Consider the following 18,278-nt stretch of genomic DNA (forward strand, 5'->3'; position numbering starts at 1 on the left):
GCCGAGGACTTACTTCCCACATGGATTGCTCCGGCCTTGCCCTAGGCCGCATTTTTGGGATGGCGTGACCTTATTTCTCGCTCTCCAGGCCACGAGAGCCCCAGCAGGAAGTGCACAACATGCATGTCACGTTCGTTTTCACACGGGAGGAACTGAAAGCTCCTTTATTGCTCCAGAGGTCGTTTTAAGTGGCGACACTTCCGGAAGTCCGTCTGCATATAGAGTCCCCCTTCGAGAAGCTAAGTAATCGGCTTAGCTATCTAGAAGTTTGGAAAGAAGGGCAATGGAACTGTAAATAAAAAAAAAAAGTTAATTTCTGAAGAGAAATCTCTAAAAATGTAAATTACACAGTTAAATCACATCTCTCTTCACATAGCTACCAAATATTGCCTTCAAATATCACCAAGCATAATTAATGTGTCCAACTTCACATAGCATAAATAGAGATGCTAAAGTATACTACACTGTTAATAGTCATGAAAATGCTTAGTGTGAATACAACAAATCACATATACCTAAATAACTGCACTCGGGTTTATAAACACAGGGTTTAATCGCACCTATGGTAAATTTAACATAGTTAGTTGTGCTTTTTTTAAACCTCTGCAGCTTTACGGTTTTGATGAACAGAACGAACCACCTTATCTCTGTAAGTACAAAGATTGATGATCAAAGGTCACAAGTGCACCACTAAGGCTGGTATTCTTTACAAACATTAGTTTCTTTTGCTGGATGCATGAGCAATACGTTAAGAAAGGAGCACTTCACCAATAAAATGGTGTGCTCCAGCACAACAGGACATCTAGAGCAGCACTGATACAACAGGGCAGTAAAAGTGCAAACTCAGTGTTGCCTGTAGATATTGCAATGTCCACATGTCATGTACAGACAATGCCATCCTTATGGAGCACAGTAATGGTCTCATCACAATTTAATATTACAAAATCTGTTCATACTATAAATATAAATGAGCTTTCTCTCTATTGTTTAAAAAATGTTCAATGCACTTTGCATGTGCAGTAATACACTCCAGTAAGGTACAAAACATGATATATTGCACCTCCAGGGGTTGTGGGTACTTAGCTACCAGATGTTAAGGGCTTGAAGGCATTTAGTTGCACCCCTGACCTTACCAAACACCTGGACTCATTCAATGTTCTGCCTAAACTTAATATGAGAGCCTATAGTAGGTTTGTGCCCTTATATGAAGACAAACCATAAACTGTATAACTTAAGAACTCAGACGCTAGCATTAACACTCACACTAGTGCTGAGATCCTTAATCTACATAAATTCACTCTTATGACACTTATATGTCAGGACTTGAACTGTTCTGGTCAGACATTATACTAACGGTAGCAAACTAAGTAATTTAATACGGAATGGAAATGTATTACTGTAATAAGCCAATACCAATAAAAACATATAAATAATACCCGAAAACTCAGCTTTAAAATATGTTACCTTTGATACCATATTTTAGACCCAGATCAATGTAACTTTATAGAAATGTAAATAAAGTCTACACATACAAATATTTAACAATCATATAAATGAACCATGCTCTTTGCTGTGTTCTCCATAAGTTATGCTATCGAGTAAATGCTACTATGGCACACTATAGCTAGTCTCAGTTCACTTTAATGCATTTACTACATAATACATATGGTTCTGAAACCAAACTAGAACGGGTCTGCTTAACTTTGGTGATAAAGAAAATACATATTCTAATGTATTAAGTCTAATACAAAGTTTAGATTGGAGCTAGATGCTATCCTGTATTATATATTGGATAATACATTAAGGGTAGTAGAGCATTTATTCTCTTTTTTGTTTCCATCCTATCTTCCACAGTGATCTCCAATGATTTCCTAATTACAGGTGATTATATTCATGTAGGTGCATGTGTGTATATTGTTATATAGTTATATCGTTTTCTCCAGGACTCATCATAAAAAAAATGTGTAAAGTAAAATAGCTGATGTATGTAACTGTTGTAGAGAAACATAGCGTTAAGATCTTTTTTAACAAGGTCATTCAAGATTTAAACAACACAGGGCAAGGGTAATAAAATGGATGGGAGTAATGACTCTTGGAGCATTTGAACTTCAAATTTGAATATTCCTTCAAAACAAGGAAAGAAATAATCAGAGACAACTATCTCCTACCAAGGGGAAGGAGAATCACATACAAACTAAGATTAAGCGAGGAATGAAGATACTCTATGAATATGATAAATTAAACTTGAGATAACAACTGAGAATGGATAAACTTTCAAATACTATTAGAGATAAAGTTCTTAAAGTGATGTTACCTGCCTTTAGGCAAGATCAGAACTGGTTAAAATGGATTTTTTAACTTTTATACCTTATTATAAAGCTCATAAGAAGAGACTTGGATTGCAAAAGTAGTGATTGTTAGGGAATGTGTGGGTTAGGCTTTGTACAAGTAGTTGTAGGACATATAGGACCATTAAGATTCTTTTACTTCTTAAAGACTAATATGCAAGGTTTATATATACTAATAATACAAACAAATACAAAATCCAAATTTTGCCAGGTCCTGTTATATTCCTGGTCCAGGAGATTAGTGGATAGGCACAGAGAAGGGACGGGAATAAAAGAATGCTTTCATAACATGTTTTTAATAAGAAATAAACACATCCCAATATACTTACATACATTTTCAAGATTACTTACACAAAATAAAAGATTTATAAATGTGGGAAATAGACTCATGGAACATTAAAGGGCTCCAGAACACTAAGAAAAGGAAACTGTTTCTTCACTTAGCTTTACAGTCTAAGGCAACCTTCTTACTAATTCAAGAAACACACTTAACTAACGAGCAATGGGCAGATATCAAAGGGAAAAAGTGGATAAGAGAAATTATAGCCTCTGAAGGCAAAACCAACAGTGCAGGAGTAGCTATCATCATTAAAAACCACTACAAAGATAACATTTTAGAAACCAAAACAGATAAAGAAGGAAGATGGTGTTATGCAACCCTTTCAACTCCAGCTTACGATAAACCCATCCTACTTCTCAACATATACGCACCCTGTAATAACCAGCACTCCTTCTTTGTTTCATTGTACCCTATCTTAAATCAATACAATAACCACTATATGATCATAGGAGGAGACTGGAATGCATATCAGAACCCAAGAAAGGATAAATCAAGTTCACAGAGATCATGCAATAAACAAGCAAACTTAAATATGACTTTAATTTATATGATCCTTTCAAATATGGTAATAACACAAATAACTTTACATTTTACTCCAACTGTCATAAAATGTGGTTGAGAATTGACTTTTTCCTAATTTCAGAAGCACTAATTAACCTTGACCGCACAGTATCCATTCATACTCATTACTTGTCTGACCATTCTAAAATTACCCTATACATTACTAAGACCACCAAAAACAACACACAATATTGGGGATACAACTGGTCTCTAAACCCAAATTTCTTAAATAAAAAGGAAATAATTCAGGAAGTTCAGAACACTCTTAAAATGTCTCTAGACAAATTAACAAATTAACAAAGCAAAAATGCCTTCCTGATATTGAATGGGTGGCAACTAAAGCTCAGATAAGAGGTATCTTTATCCAGAAAGCTTCTTGTTATAAGAGAATCCAACTCAGAGAAGAACAACAACTAGAGGCTAAAATTAAAATCATTAGAACAGGATCTATTTAAAAACTACAACACGCAAACAGAAACAGAACTTTTGAAATCCTAGAAAGACCTTTTCTTGGTTCACAACAATAATTTAGCATTTCATGAAACTAAAATACTTGCAAAATACTTGCAAAATATGCTAGCCATATACAAACACCGTCACGAGCACTTGCGAGGATTATTAATCACTCTAAAACACCTTCACAAATTCCGGAACTATTTTATAAGAATAAGACTTATACGAAAACCGAAGATATTATCAAAATTTTCAAAATTATATACTCTCAAATCTATGGAGAACAAAACCATCTACTTGCAAATGATAATAGTGCAGACTTCCTACAAAAACTCAATTTTCCAAAAACTGATGCGAAACAAAGAAAAGAATTAATAGAACCAATAACCATTGATGAAATAATAACAACAATCAAAAAATTGAAATCACACAAATCTCCCGGCCCAGATGGCCTCACAGCGGAGTTTTATAAAACATTCTACCTTATCACTGCACAAATATTATCTTACGTATTAAACTATATAATAAATAGTAAAATCAATGATATACACTTTAATACATCCAAAATGATTTTCATACCTAAAGAAAAGGCAGATCCTCAAAATCCGGATAGTTACAGACCCATATCATTACTCAATATTGATACCAAAATTCTAACATCTATTTTGGCTAATAGACTGAAAAAAATAACGGACATAATTATTTCGAGTGAACAATCTGTTTTTTTTATCTTCTAGGCAAACCAGTGACAATACACTAACACTACACACCCTAATTTCATATGCCAATCAAAATATCCAAAACATATATGCACTAATTATAGATACTCATAAGGCCTTTGATAGAGTCAGCATAAGATTTTTATTTCAAATCCTACCCTATTTTAACATACCCCAAGAATTTATTCTAACCCTACAAATATTATACAGAAATCCTTATACAACATTATATATAAATAAAAGATGGTCTAATAGAATTCATATCAGAAATGGCACTCTTTAAGGGTGTCCCTTATCCCCTTTACTGTTTAACCTATATCTATTACCCCTATTTTTAAACATCAAACAAAATGTATATCATAATTCCCCAGTAATATATAACACAAAAGTCTTCTTGTCAGCCTTTGCTGATGATCTTAACATATACTGTACAACGCCAACTACAGACACCAACAAAATACTATCTGCTATTGAAGATTTCACATCAATTTCAAACTATAAAATAAACCTTAAAAAACTAACATCTTCCCTTTAAAAACTCCAAAACCTTTTTCACTCCTACCACTGATAGGTCAAATAAAATCTGAAGAAAAGATTAAATATTAAATGTTTTACCTTAATAACATCAAACAAAAGTGGGACCACATTTTACTTGATCTAAAGAGATGGAAAAATCTGAAACTACCACCATTAGCTATAGTCTCGACTATCAAAATGAATATCTTGCCCAGATTTTTATACATCTTCATGTCTTCCCAGCTATTAATACCTAAGAAATATTTTAAGCAAATTCATACTGAATTCGCTAAATTTATATGTGAACCAAAAAAAAAGTAGACTCTCATATGATAAACTGATGACTCCGAAAAACAAAGGTGGATTAGACCTATCAAATTTTGAAAATTACTACTCAAACATAAATGCCAATAGAACTTTAAGAATTGCAAACTACAATAAGCTAGATAATAGTTGGTCCCCACATTGGGTAAAATTAGGTTTTAAACATATTGAAAGCCTGAATATAAATCCCAAATCAATACCTTTCTTAAGTAGTAAAAACATTAAAGCATATAACCTATTGGAATCCCTTAAAAATTCCATAACATTAACACAAAATCTTTTTAAGTCAGTAAATCTCCTTCAACCCATGATGATACTGCAACCTATCCACAAAAACCCTAACTTGAGAATTAATAACCAGCTACTTGACCTGAAAAAATTCCCACTTATAATTAATATAACGCTACAAGATCTATACCCATTTTTGAATTGTCCCATGCAAGAAATAAGAAACCAATTGGGCCTACACAAGACAGACTTGATGATCTTAAGACAGATTAAAGAACTGTGTTTAAGTTACCTTCAAGACATAAACATAAATCAAGATGACTTAATCAAATACAACTCACTTTGGCAAGCCCTTCTACAACACAGTAAATTTATAACATGCTCATACAAACTGATCAAAGACCTGAAATTTCAAGAACGCATACTCTTATCTAATTATTGGAAAGAAAAAATACCATTGATAGAAAACAATAAAATAATACAAGCAATCAATCTAACAATAAAATCCATATCTCTTCAAAAGCTAGAATTTACCCAACTCATGATATATAATAATGCTTATTACACACGCCTTAGACTGCATAAATTTAACCCTAGAAACTCCCAATTTTGCCCACATTGTAAAGATGAAACTGTTGACCTTTTACATATGTTCTGGAGCTGTAAATGTGTATTCAAACTTTGGAACTCCCTGAAAGTACAGCTACAAAAGATGGGATATCAATCATCAACGCTCACGTGGGAATTTACAATATTACATATTCCCCCAATTAACCTATCTAAAAACCAATCATTCTCATTAATATCTTCTTATTAATGAAACTTTACATAGCTACCAACTGGCTGACCCCATCTAAAATATCATGGAATAGTTTTAGGAATTTAGAGAACAAAACATATATTAGCCCACAAATACATAATAAACAAACAAAACAAAAATCCCAATATTTTGAAACGTTGGGAACAAATTTTCAATATTATACTTGCATAAAATATTGACTTTGGAAGACATTTACAACATACACAATAAAAATCATAACATCATATAGTAGTATACTAACTTGATGGTACTAACCCTGGAGAAAACAACTCTTATCTTTTTCCATACTATTAAATTATGAAAGCATTCATGTAAATAGTGTAAATATGTTTTAATTGATTGTTTTTGTACCAGTTGTATATCACCTGTGTTTACGCTTGTGAAATGATGTATATTAAAAATAAACAATAAAGAAATATTATTGAAAAAAAAAGATCTTGCAATTCTAAACACTAAAGGTTATAGCTTCTGAGGATCTTTATGCTGTAGTCCTGAGTATGGTTCCTTCAATCTTCATTTGTTTATCAGGTGACAGAGAAGGTCCCTAGATCACTACTCCCAGGATGACTCTGAAAAGAGGGATTCTCTACAGGTGATGATATTGTCAGTTTATCATCATCTTGACACAAGTCACTGCTAACAGTTACGTGGCGATTTAGAAGGTGTTGCCCTTCCTCACTCCCTCTTAGATATAGTATATTTAAAGATATTAGGGTGGTGTGGAGTGCGGAAGGACATATCCTGCAAAAGTATTACCTTATTTTGTTGTTAATATTGACATTTTGGCATAGCAATTGTAGCAGGATCACACAACAGTGTGGTAACATAATTTTCACTAATCTCTACTTTTGCATGATCTTAGAGTCAATATATTTAGAGATATGGAGGTATGGAAGCACAGAAGGAGTTCCTCCTTACAAAATATTTTTTTCATGTGTGTATCTTCCTATCATTTGTTTGTGAGACAAACCATGTGTTCACATTCAAGTGACATATAACTCAGAAGAGAATTGTCTGCTAGGCCTTATCCAATTATCATACAAGTAATACATAAAAATATGTCCGATTAGTTATTCTTAGCAGTTCTATTGAACTACTAACAAGCTTAATGAAATATTTAGTCATCTGTCAGGTGCTCACAAGAGAATAACGGCAAAGGAGAAAAGACTTTTCTAGATATATTTAAAAAATCTACCTATCAGTATATGTAATTTTTTGAACAAATACTGATAACGGTGCGGTGGTGCAGCAGTAGCATTGTCGTTTTACAGCAAGAGGTTCTCTGGTTCGATTCTCGGCTGGGGGGGGTCCTTTTGTGTGGAATCTGCATGTCCTCCCTGTGTTCGTGTGGGTTTCCTCCGGGTGTTCTGGTTTTCTCCCACATTACAAAGACATGCATCTGGAGCATTTTTCCCTGGGCCTCTGCTGAAAATTGGCTTTGTTCCAAGTCATACTTTCCCAGTTAACAAATGTTAAATAAATAAGTAAAACATTTAGGAAGGTGGTTTAGCACTTGGGTGATAAAAATATGGGCAGTTAGAATAATAGTCATATAACTGCAGACACTGGTAGATCCCTTCTGCTGTAATGGAGACTATAAAGGACAATGTTAGGAATTTTCCCAACTATTCCAGTATCAGAATGAATCATTTGAATGCTGCTATGTTTCCATCATTTAACAGAATGCTAAAAACATGATTTTACTATATTCATATTAATAGAGCCCATCACAGTTTATTGTTTTACTGCCTCATTTCACACTTTCCACAACTAAGAATGTCTGTCAGCCATGAATCCATTTTTTCAGATCAGGATTATAATTTTTTTTTTGTTAGACCAACTTGCCAGATAAATGCTCCATTGTCATGAAACACCTGTGGTTTGGGACCACACAGATGATGATAATAATAAAGCTCCAGCATGCCTCCACCTACCAGATTCATGCGCCGGGTTACTCAAAGTAAAGGAAAAGGTGAAATACAAGATAGTGCACTATACCCGGTAAAGGTGACTGGCCTTTTTAAACAAAGTATTTTTTTTTTTTTTTTTTTTGCATTGCTTGCACATTTCACATTAGGTTCTTGGCAAATGGGCAGCTATACCCAAACCTGACATTGTCTTTGTGCTCAACTGGAGATTATTTATACTAGAACATGAATATTTTATTAGTATGTATCATTGCTGCTTCACAGTCTTTGGTTCCTAAGTTTGCATCTCATCTGTGATATATTTTGTGCAGGTTAAGAGTCAACATGTCCCCAAATTGGCTCCGTGGGATTTAGCTGGACGGTTTGCTTTCCTCTAATGCCCCAAAGATGTGCCACTGGATAACTGACCTTTGCCCAAACTAATCATAACTTTGCTTAAGTGGTGCCCCATCCAGAACCCTTGAGTGCCAGGTTAATTTCTGACTCCCCTGTGACCCTGAATTTGATTAAATGGGAAGTTAATGCCTGCCATATTCTCTTGTGAGGAAAAAATATGTACAAAATAAAGACTGCAACTTAGAATATTTTAAATTTTGAGTTTTTTTTCAGTTCTGCATACTTTGATGATGATGATAATATTTTTAAGAGGGAAAGGAGTAGTGCTCTAAGAAAAAAAGCTAATCCCACAAATTTTGGACAGGTAAGGTATGTCTATAACTTGAATCTGAGGGAGAACACTTGTTGTTGTGGTTGTGTCTTTCGGCTTTTTCCGGTTAGGGGTTGCCACAGCGGAACTCCGGTCCGCTAATGATTGGCAGTTGATTTTTACGTACCAAGTTGCCAGCCCTGATGCACAACCTTCAACAAAGGTACGCCCATTCACGCATGTCTCCACGCAGAAGATGCTGTAGCTGAGAGTCGAACCGGACAGCGTCTTACTGTGAGGCGACAACGCTACCGCAGCACCACCAAGAGGGAGAACACTAATACTGCATTATTATTAGTAGTTGTTGCAGTATGACTTTTTGTGCTGCAGTGTGACATGCTATTTTACGTGTCTTTGGTCATGTTTATATCCATATATTGGTTAATAGGTTATTACTTGGATAATGACATCAGGGGGGCCTTTTAAAGCCTAGCCACGCTTTCTGTGTGAGACTCAAACCCTGTACCTTGTGTCTGTGAGATAAACACCTTAAACATTAAGTCAACCCCCTGCTGTATTTTTTATTGACTCTGAAATAGAATGTAGAGACCAATGAAACTTAACCAGTAACCAAAATTAGAACAAATATTAGCAAATATAATAACAAGGAAATGTTACAGAACTTACTGAATATGGCCAGGAGATGGCAGCACAAAACCAGAAAGTGAATTAAAGAAATGCTTCAACCAGACAACTTAAAAAAAATATCAAAATTCTGAAATTTAAGAATAACTAATATCAGAAATGAAATAGTTGCATTGAGTAATTTTATTTGTTTATTCTCATTGAGCAGGTAGGTCCATCAGACCACATTTGCTCAGGTTGAGTCATCATCTTACAGGATGCAATTCACAGTATGCAAGTACAATATACAATAATGACAGCTACATATTAACTGTCAGTTTTACATGTTAAAAAACACGAGTGTTCCACTTAGATAAATAACTGGTTTTGAATTGCCTATTAAATTATAAATCAAAACATTTGTATATAAGAACTCATGCAGTTAACATCCCTACAGCTGAAGAAGTAGTATTTTAAAATTACAAGTCTGCAAATTTAGGAAAACAGTCAATGATTTCTGAGGCAAAAAAAAAGTTTACAAAAGTGACATCACAGCACAAGAGAGAGAAGTTGGTAGTGAGGAACTCCCTGAAGTTCTGTTTATTTTTTAACTGGTAAGTGAAATAATGTTTCCCATATCCTTTTCAGCTATGACCCTGGCCATAGGGGTAAGTGTACATAGAATAGCTCTACAATATTTATTTTTTCTAGCCATCTCTCTATCTCTCTTTCTCTCTATCCCTGTATCTCTCTCTGTATATCTAGATAGATATAGATATAAATCTGTATATGCTGTCAGTTGTACAAGTACATTCTTGCACATTTTATGTACTTTTTAACTTATGCATACATGTGCATCCAGGTATTTATGTACATACACATATATGCTATTGTGATGTAATTTTATTCAAATAATGTTTTGTCAACACTAACTTGAGTGTTATGAGCTGTATTATAGGATGTTAAATCATTTATTGTTTTTTTTACCTATTAATATTTACAATATTGATATTTTCAATGCATTTGTTTCACAGTTTTTAGTTTTTGTCCAATGGTAGGGATTTTTATACTATGTTTTTCAAAGACTTTAAGTTGATACACTGTTCCTTTGAATGTTAACTATTCACTTTAAAATTATTTTATTTAAAGAAGTGCATTGACATAATTCCTGTTTTGTTTTGATGAAGTCCTTGCATTAATTTTTATGAGGATGAAAGCATATGATTTCAAAATAGTTTCCTAAATTATTTTGATACATTAATAAATGGTTTGAATTATCAGGTGATTAATATTATTGTGGTCCATTTGTCACAGTATACACTTTTTTCTTGGTTATTAGTTATCTGTGTGTGTGTGTGTGTGTGTGTGTGTGTGTGTGTGTGTGTGTGTGTGTGTATTTGTGTGCTTTTGCCCCTTTGCCATGCATTTGGCTTACAATGTATACCTAAACACACACACACACACACACACACACACACACACACACACACACACACACACACACACATAGACAATTAAGTCAACTGATAAAGTTGACATCTGTTTACTCAACACAATTTGTCTAGTTAAACAGAAGGTTAACAGGTGTGAGAGATCCCTACATTACCAGGGTTGTGGAGTATGTTGTTTCGCTGTTACTGTGTGATCTTGGATGGAGGATATATAATTAGCAAGGGAATCATGCCGGGGTGCAAAAAACATTGTTTTAATTTTTTTTCAGTTTTTCACTTGCATGCTTTGAGGTTATTTCAAGATGCATGATTAGTGATAATTTCATGTTTTTGTCAACTTTTTGTTGACAACATTAGTCATGTCGACATGTTGGCTGTTTTGCTCAGTTTTAGTATACCTATATATGATAATATTTTGTTTAATCACAGTGTATGAGGTTGCAGTATATCAAACCCAAGGCAGAAAATCTCCCTTCAAAGGACCACCATGGGTCGTAAAGTCATATCACCCTATCCTGGGACTCGGTGAAAAAGGTCAATGAACTGAGTCTTGATGAAACTTCTCCGATGTATGGTATCCTATAAACTGGTTGACTGCTGTCTAAGTTAACACCACTTTCCACATGTTACTTAGGAAAACTGATGGATTTTTTAGTAAAAATGACATAATACTGGGGTTGGAGACTATGCCATTTTCCCTGTATTGAGGGATCTCAGAGTTTTATATATATATATATATATATATATATATATATATATATATATATATGTATGTATATATATTTACTATCAAATACTTGAAATGCACAATTACCCACAACAATGAAAATGACAATGTCATTACATCACCATGTCGAAAATCCTTTCCCCAACGTCCACAGTTGATGCTATTTGACATACCAGAATGGGAATGTCGGACACCTACAATATTCCACTCAGTGTGCCATGAGTATTTCACCTCAACAGCACACCTTTTAATGTTTTGCAGGGGGGGGCAAGCTGCCCTGCACCCTACATCCCCTGCAAATTTCATATACCAACTCCGAGATTGCACTACAGTGAGGAAAAGGGTAAAGTCCCTGATTCTCACTGTACTGTGATCTCCATTCACAATACCAAACTCAGACTACTGAATCACACTTCACTTTCATTATTGTGAGTTTGTAGTAGTCTTGCTCTGCATTATGCATATTTGAAATTGTACTTCCCAGCACTTGATGTTCGATCCCCTGCAGTTCAAGCTTTTGATAATATACTCTATATATATATATATATATATATATATATATATATATATATATATATATATATATATTTAAAGATACATGCACACTCTGATCTACATCCTCCCTCTTTGACTATTCTGTTCTGAAAAATGACAATTGGATGAGCATGCAGATTATACAAATATATACAAACAATAACAAACATGTCCAGGTTGCCGTGTATTTGGGATTAGTTCTTGAGATATGACTTGACCTCATAATATAATAATTAGAAGTGGGTTTAGCAACAGGGACAGTCAATGGGGAATGTTTTTCTTCAGGATTTGCAGAGATACTTTCAGGAACAGGAATAGATGATTAAATGTCCTCTGGAACAGGAACATTGGACAAATCACAATGAAAATTTATTACAGACAAGATGCTGTAAGACTGGCTTGGACACTGGTAATAAATGTTTCTGATTCTGCCTGAATTCCATACCATGCAACTCAATGATGTACGATCTCAGTTCTTCACACAAATGTTTCACAAGTCATATTCGGTCAAATCCTTTTGCTGTCCAGATCCTTACTGTCTCGCCTTCTTTTAATGGATTCAGAGGCTTGCTGCTTTTATCTTAGGACTTTTGGGACAAATGCTTCTTTAGGAGTTGAGCTTTTACTGCTTTGTTGTTTTTAGCGCTTGGAACCAACAAATTCTTACTGATTGGTAGTGTGGTTCTGGTTTGTCTAGACATTAATCTCTGGGCAGGTGAACCAAGAAGATTGTCGTGAGGAATGTTTCTAAGATTAAGAAGATTTAGAAAAACATCAGTATTGCCACATTTAGATATTTCCAACAGCTATTTTGCACTTTGAACTATACGTTCAGCCAGGTCATTCAATTGTGGGTATTCAGGACTGCTTGTAACATGAATAAAGCCCCACATTTCAGCAAATCTTTTAAATTGCTGACTTGTAAAGTGTGCACCATTGCCAGAAATGACTTTGTGCTGACTACCATGGACAGAAACATATCTCTTCAACTTTGTAATGACAGTAGTTTCAAGTTAGGAAGTAGGTCATTCTCAAACTAATTTGAATAAGAGTCTAATAGCAAGTAATGTTGAGCATTCTATTCGAAAATATCTGTAGCTACTGTTGACCAAGGTAGTTCAGGAATCTGGCTTATTCTTTTTGCCGATGTGGTTTAGTACTATTACAATTAGAACAAACCGAAAGTTTTTTCTCAATATCCTTTGACATAGAAGGCCAAAATACTAGTCCTCTCACTCTTCTGTTGGTAGAATCAGTTCCTGGGTGGCTGCAAAGCAAGATTTTAATATACTCTTGTTGCAAGGATTTTGGAGCAAACATTTTTGGACCTTTCATGATGATACTATTTTCCATCAAAACCTCATCTCTTTAAGGAAAATACTGCTGCATGTGGTGGTAAACTAAATTGCTTTGACGGCCATTCTGGACTGATAAAGTGGTTGAGCTTCTAGAGAATTGGATCTGAAGCTGTGTGAGTTCTGAGCTCATCTTTAAGAAAAAAATTCTGACTTCCATGACTTCAAAATCAGGTTTCTCATTTTCACACTGTTCAGTGTTTTTTCTGGGTGATCTGGATAAAGTATCAGCAAGATAAACAATATTGCCTTTAGTATAAACCAAGTGAAACTTGTACTTTTACAACTTTAACATCATGAGTTATCATTTCACCAGAGCTGTTTGAATAGTTTTTTTAAAATAGTAACCAAAGGTTGGTGGTCTTTATCAATTTGAATAGGTCAGCCATAAATATTGTGAAGGCTACCAGCCTAGCCAGATAGAATTTTGGAAAATAATTCTATCATTTGTAAATATTAATGTAAACCACAGGCTTGTTGTTTTAAATGGTAAAAATAGTGTTAGATGTGGAACTAAAATAAATGTAACAGCAGTGCACTCTGCTGACAGAAAGCTGACCAAGTAAAGCATGTTGTGACCCTTTGATCTAAACAAGGTGCCAAAATGTCTAAATGAAGATATTCTTTCTATTGTTTTAACCAAGAGTTAAATTGCTAGATTTAAACACGCAAATGTATTTTTATTGCTCTGCTTCCTGACCAGCTGCAAGATAACAAAAGGAGATGTTAAGAATGTAAATGCAGTTTCTGTTAGCCTGGGAACCCAGGGAAGTGTGAAGAATGATGTAATGTGAACCAGGAATGTGATTTTAAAAACAGAGAGAATTAGAGAGCATTAAGCATTTTTGTCTTGACTATCCAACTCATCAGCACTCTTTTGCTCTATATGTAAGTTTACCTTAGACTTGTGTTTTCTCTTAGAAATAGCTAGAAACTAGAAAGATTAGACTGTTTTTCTGTGATGTCAGAACTGTACTACTGAATTATTTTAAGTATTTTTCTGTGATCTCTAAACTCTTGACTAGCACTGTGTAGTAAAAAGTATTGTCTTGTATCTTTAATTATTTATTATTAAATATTTTAAACCCTTTTAACTGTGGCTATTTTGTGTAGAGATAATTTAAGCTCTAGAGTACATTGCATGTATATAGGGATCCCGTACCAAGTCACTCTAATAACCTTGACTGTTTAGTCGCACTTACCAGTTGGATAATAATATTGCACAGTAATAACTGGACACCCTTTTAAGGGCCTTTGGGTAGCTGATAATTATTAGCTGGGTGGTGGCAGTGATTTCTACTGTATAGTCTGGGTAAAAGGGGCACAGCTGGAGAACCTATGCCAGCCTTCCCCAGGAGCATCTGTGTGGTTGTATAAAACCCTTATCTCAAAGTGTGTCTGTGTCAGCTACTTGGGCAGGGACATGAAGCACTGGTTGGACAGAGAGGGTGCTGAAGGTTTTAGCTTCCCCAGCTGGCTGAGATCTGGACCCTATAGCTGTGCCAGTGGGTAGTCTTATTGGGGACCTGGAGAGCAAGGGAGCGACCAGCCCTGGACTGACTGTGATCTTTGTGTGCTGTTAAGGGAAATTGCACTTTATTGTGTGTATTTGTTATCCTTTCCTCTGATATGAGACACTCCTCACTGGTGTTAGTGGTGAGGATTGGGGCTCCTTGATTGCTGGGCCAGGGCATGGGCGTCACAAATATAATCATGGAACTTCAAACATGCAAACACAGTTGCCAACAGCTCCTTCTCTATTTGAGCTTACTGCATCTTGGATTGGATCAGAGTTCTGGATACATAGGCTACTGGTCTTCCCCCTTGAAGAATTACTGCACCAAGACTGAACTTCAAAGCATCACGTAGACTGGCAATTCTCTGTTTCAGGATATCAAATGCTTTTTGGTGTTGTTCCAAGCAGGACCAAGTTACATCTTTGCATGTCAGCTCTCTTAGCAGTGCTGTAAGGTCACATAAATCTGGAATAAATTTGTCTCAGTAGTTGACATGGCAAGAAAACATTGCAGGAGTGGGGCGGAGCCTGAATGGCCAGCTGTTAGCAGCATTATTTTGAGCTCCTTAAACTACACCAAATTACAGGAAATTAAATTACTTAATTTCTTTGAAAACAAGACAAAACTGTTATTAAACTACTAATCTAAGGATATACCAACCCTGAGGATTATACCTACAAATTTTCCTGTCAAAGTATTCTGGAGAAAAGGCATCATTGTGAAAATGAGCAACATAAAGAACTCTGACACACTACTGAAGAAGGATATACAGCAGATGTCCTCCACTCTTCAGGTTCTCTCCTTAAAGATGGACAAATTTACAGACAAACTTGAAAGCGTTAAAGAGAACTGTCAAAATCAAACTGACATCCTAAAAGAGATTCTTCAAAATCAACAATCTAAATTAAAAGACATTGAAACATCACTTACTGATATCGATGGAAGGCTCAAGGAAGAAGAGACTCGGGTTGAATTTCTTACTCAACAAAATAATTGATTAACCAACAAACTCGACGATTTAGAAAACAGAGAAAGAAGAGCTAATATAAGGATTTTTCGTCTCCCTGAAAAGGCTGAGGGTGAGAACATCATTTTATTCTTATATACTTGGCTCCCAAAATTACTTGCTTTAAAGGAAGGCTTATCTAATGGTATTGAGAGAGCCCACAGGGCAATAGGGAAACCAATACCTTTATCAGCTTCTGCTTCTCCCAGGTCCATAGTTGTCAAATTTCTATCTTATCTGGACAAAGACCTTATTCTCAAGTCAGCTTGGAGGAAAAGCCCACTAACCTATAAGCAGCACCAGATAAAATTTGACAATGACTATTCTTCAAGAGTTCTAGAGCAAAGGAAGAAAGCCTGGCAATTAGTAAGATTGCTAAAACAAAATAAAATAAAAACCTATTTCATATACCCAGCAAAAATCAGAATTTTTTATTCAAATGACTTGAAAGCTTTCAACACTATAGAAGAAACCATCTCCTTCATCAAAAACAACAATATAATCCCCATTCCTGAAGATATGGACTGGTCAAGTTCTTCCACATTAAAAAGATCTCCTGAAAAAAATAACTGGTTGGAAGTAGGGAAAAAGAAACAGAAAACTGAACTTAAATATTATACTACTTCTAAATCTCTCAAAGTATTTACTAAATCTTGAGTTTTAAACTTCTGAACAAAGAGGGAAAAAGTATGTATTCTTATATGTCTTTTTTACCTTATAATACATTACATGATTTTATTGACAGCTTGCTATATACATATAGTACTTCATAATTTCTAGATATCTGAATCTCTAAATATACATAAACGGGGGACTGTGTCTGTTGTGGTTGAGCTTTGTCTCACACTTAGCTTACTTTTCACTTCACTAATCATTAACCTTTTAAGCAAATAACATTAACCTAGCACTGTTGTAATGATTTGTCCCACTATTACATGATATGAAAACTATATATTTTTTTCTTTTTTGTAGCAATGCTTTCAAGTTAATTAGTTGTTTTCTCTGGGATTTTTTAAGATTCATGCCCATCGTTGATACGGGACACAGAATATACAAAGAAAAAATGACTAAATTTTTCTATTTTAATGGTTTTCATGATCAAAATTTCCTCAGACTCTTTTCTCACATCTCGAGCGCATGTACGTACTCGAGCTTCATGCACATAGCCTTTAATAAACAGCATTCCTTCTATTAGTTTATAAAACAAAATCCATTTCTCTCTATTTATGCAGAGAGAAGCCAACTACGGTTTCACTTCATTTTTTACAGATGCATACTCATTACTGTTAATTATACATTATTCCCTGTATTGTATTTTGTAGCCCATCCATACTCACAGCGTATGTATCGGAAATAATCTAACTTCAGCATAAAAGGGAAAAAAAAAGAAAATAGTTGATTTAATCACCTTTGGCAGCATATTTTCTAGACATCACAAAATGAAAGGAAGTTGCCCTATAGTTACGCAGCTAGGCGCATACACGAATTATATGAAGGACTTCTTAAAGAGGAACTACAATTCAAACTCCTTAGTTATAAGGGCTAGTTTACTGTTAACGTGGGATTCCCTAGGTTCATCCAACTTTAAGTATCTGATCACTCAGAAGATTAATTTCAGGTTACAAGGCATTCACTGGACACACAGCTGGTATATATTTATAGAAATGCGGTAGCAGTTCTCACATTTTAGACACAATTTAAGTGCTACCCACTCTGATGATTCAGTGCACCTGGCAGTCCCTGTTTGTGTTCTGGCTGGTGAGCAACATGATTATCAAGGTCATGTTAGAGCGAGAAATATTTATGTTTTTTAAAAACATACTTATTTTTGTCAGCCAAAAGCCCATGCTCATTTAGATTGTTTGGGATCATTTCTGATTTGCTTGAGTGATTTTTGTTGTCTCTGTTTACTTAATTCTGGATATTCAATGTTTCTTTCATGGCCTTCTGACAGACAACTAGTTCAAACTGAAAACCAATTGTTGAAGTGAAACAAACCTTTAATCATGTTAATGGTCAAACACTGCCTAAACCATTCGTCCATCTTCATCTGCAGGTATGGAGTGGTCATTCTAGCTTTGTAAAACATTTGCTTGCCCCTCCCCTATTTGTGATACAAAAATGCTTTTGATTGGAATTAATACATAGACTGCTCGGTGTGCAACCACGAGATAAAGAAGA

The sequence above is a fragment of the Protopterus annectens genome, chromosome 7.part0 (assembly GCF_019279795.1).
Source record: "Protopterus annectens isolate FY-2018-M chromosome 7.part0, PAN1.0, whole genome shotgun sequence".
Lineage (NCBI taxonomy): Eukaryota > Metazoa > Chordata > Ceratodontiformes > Protopteridae > Protopterus > Protopterus annectens.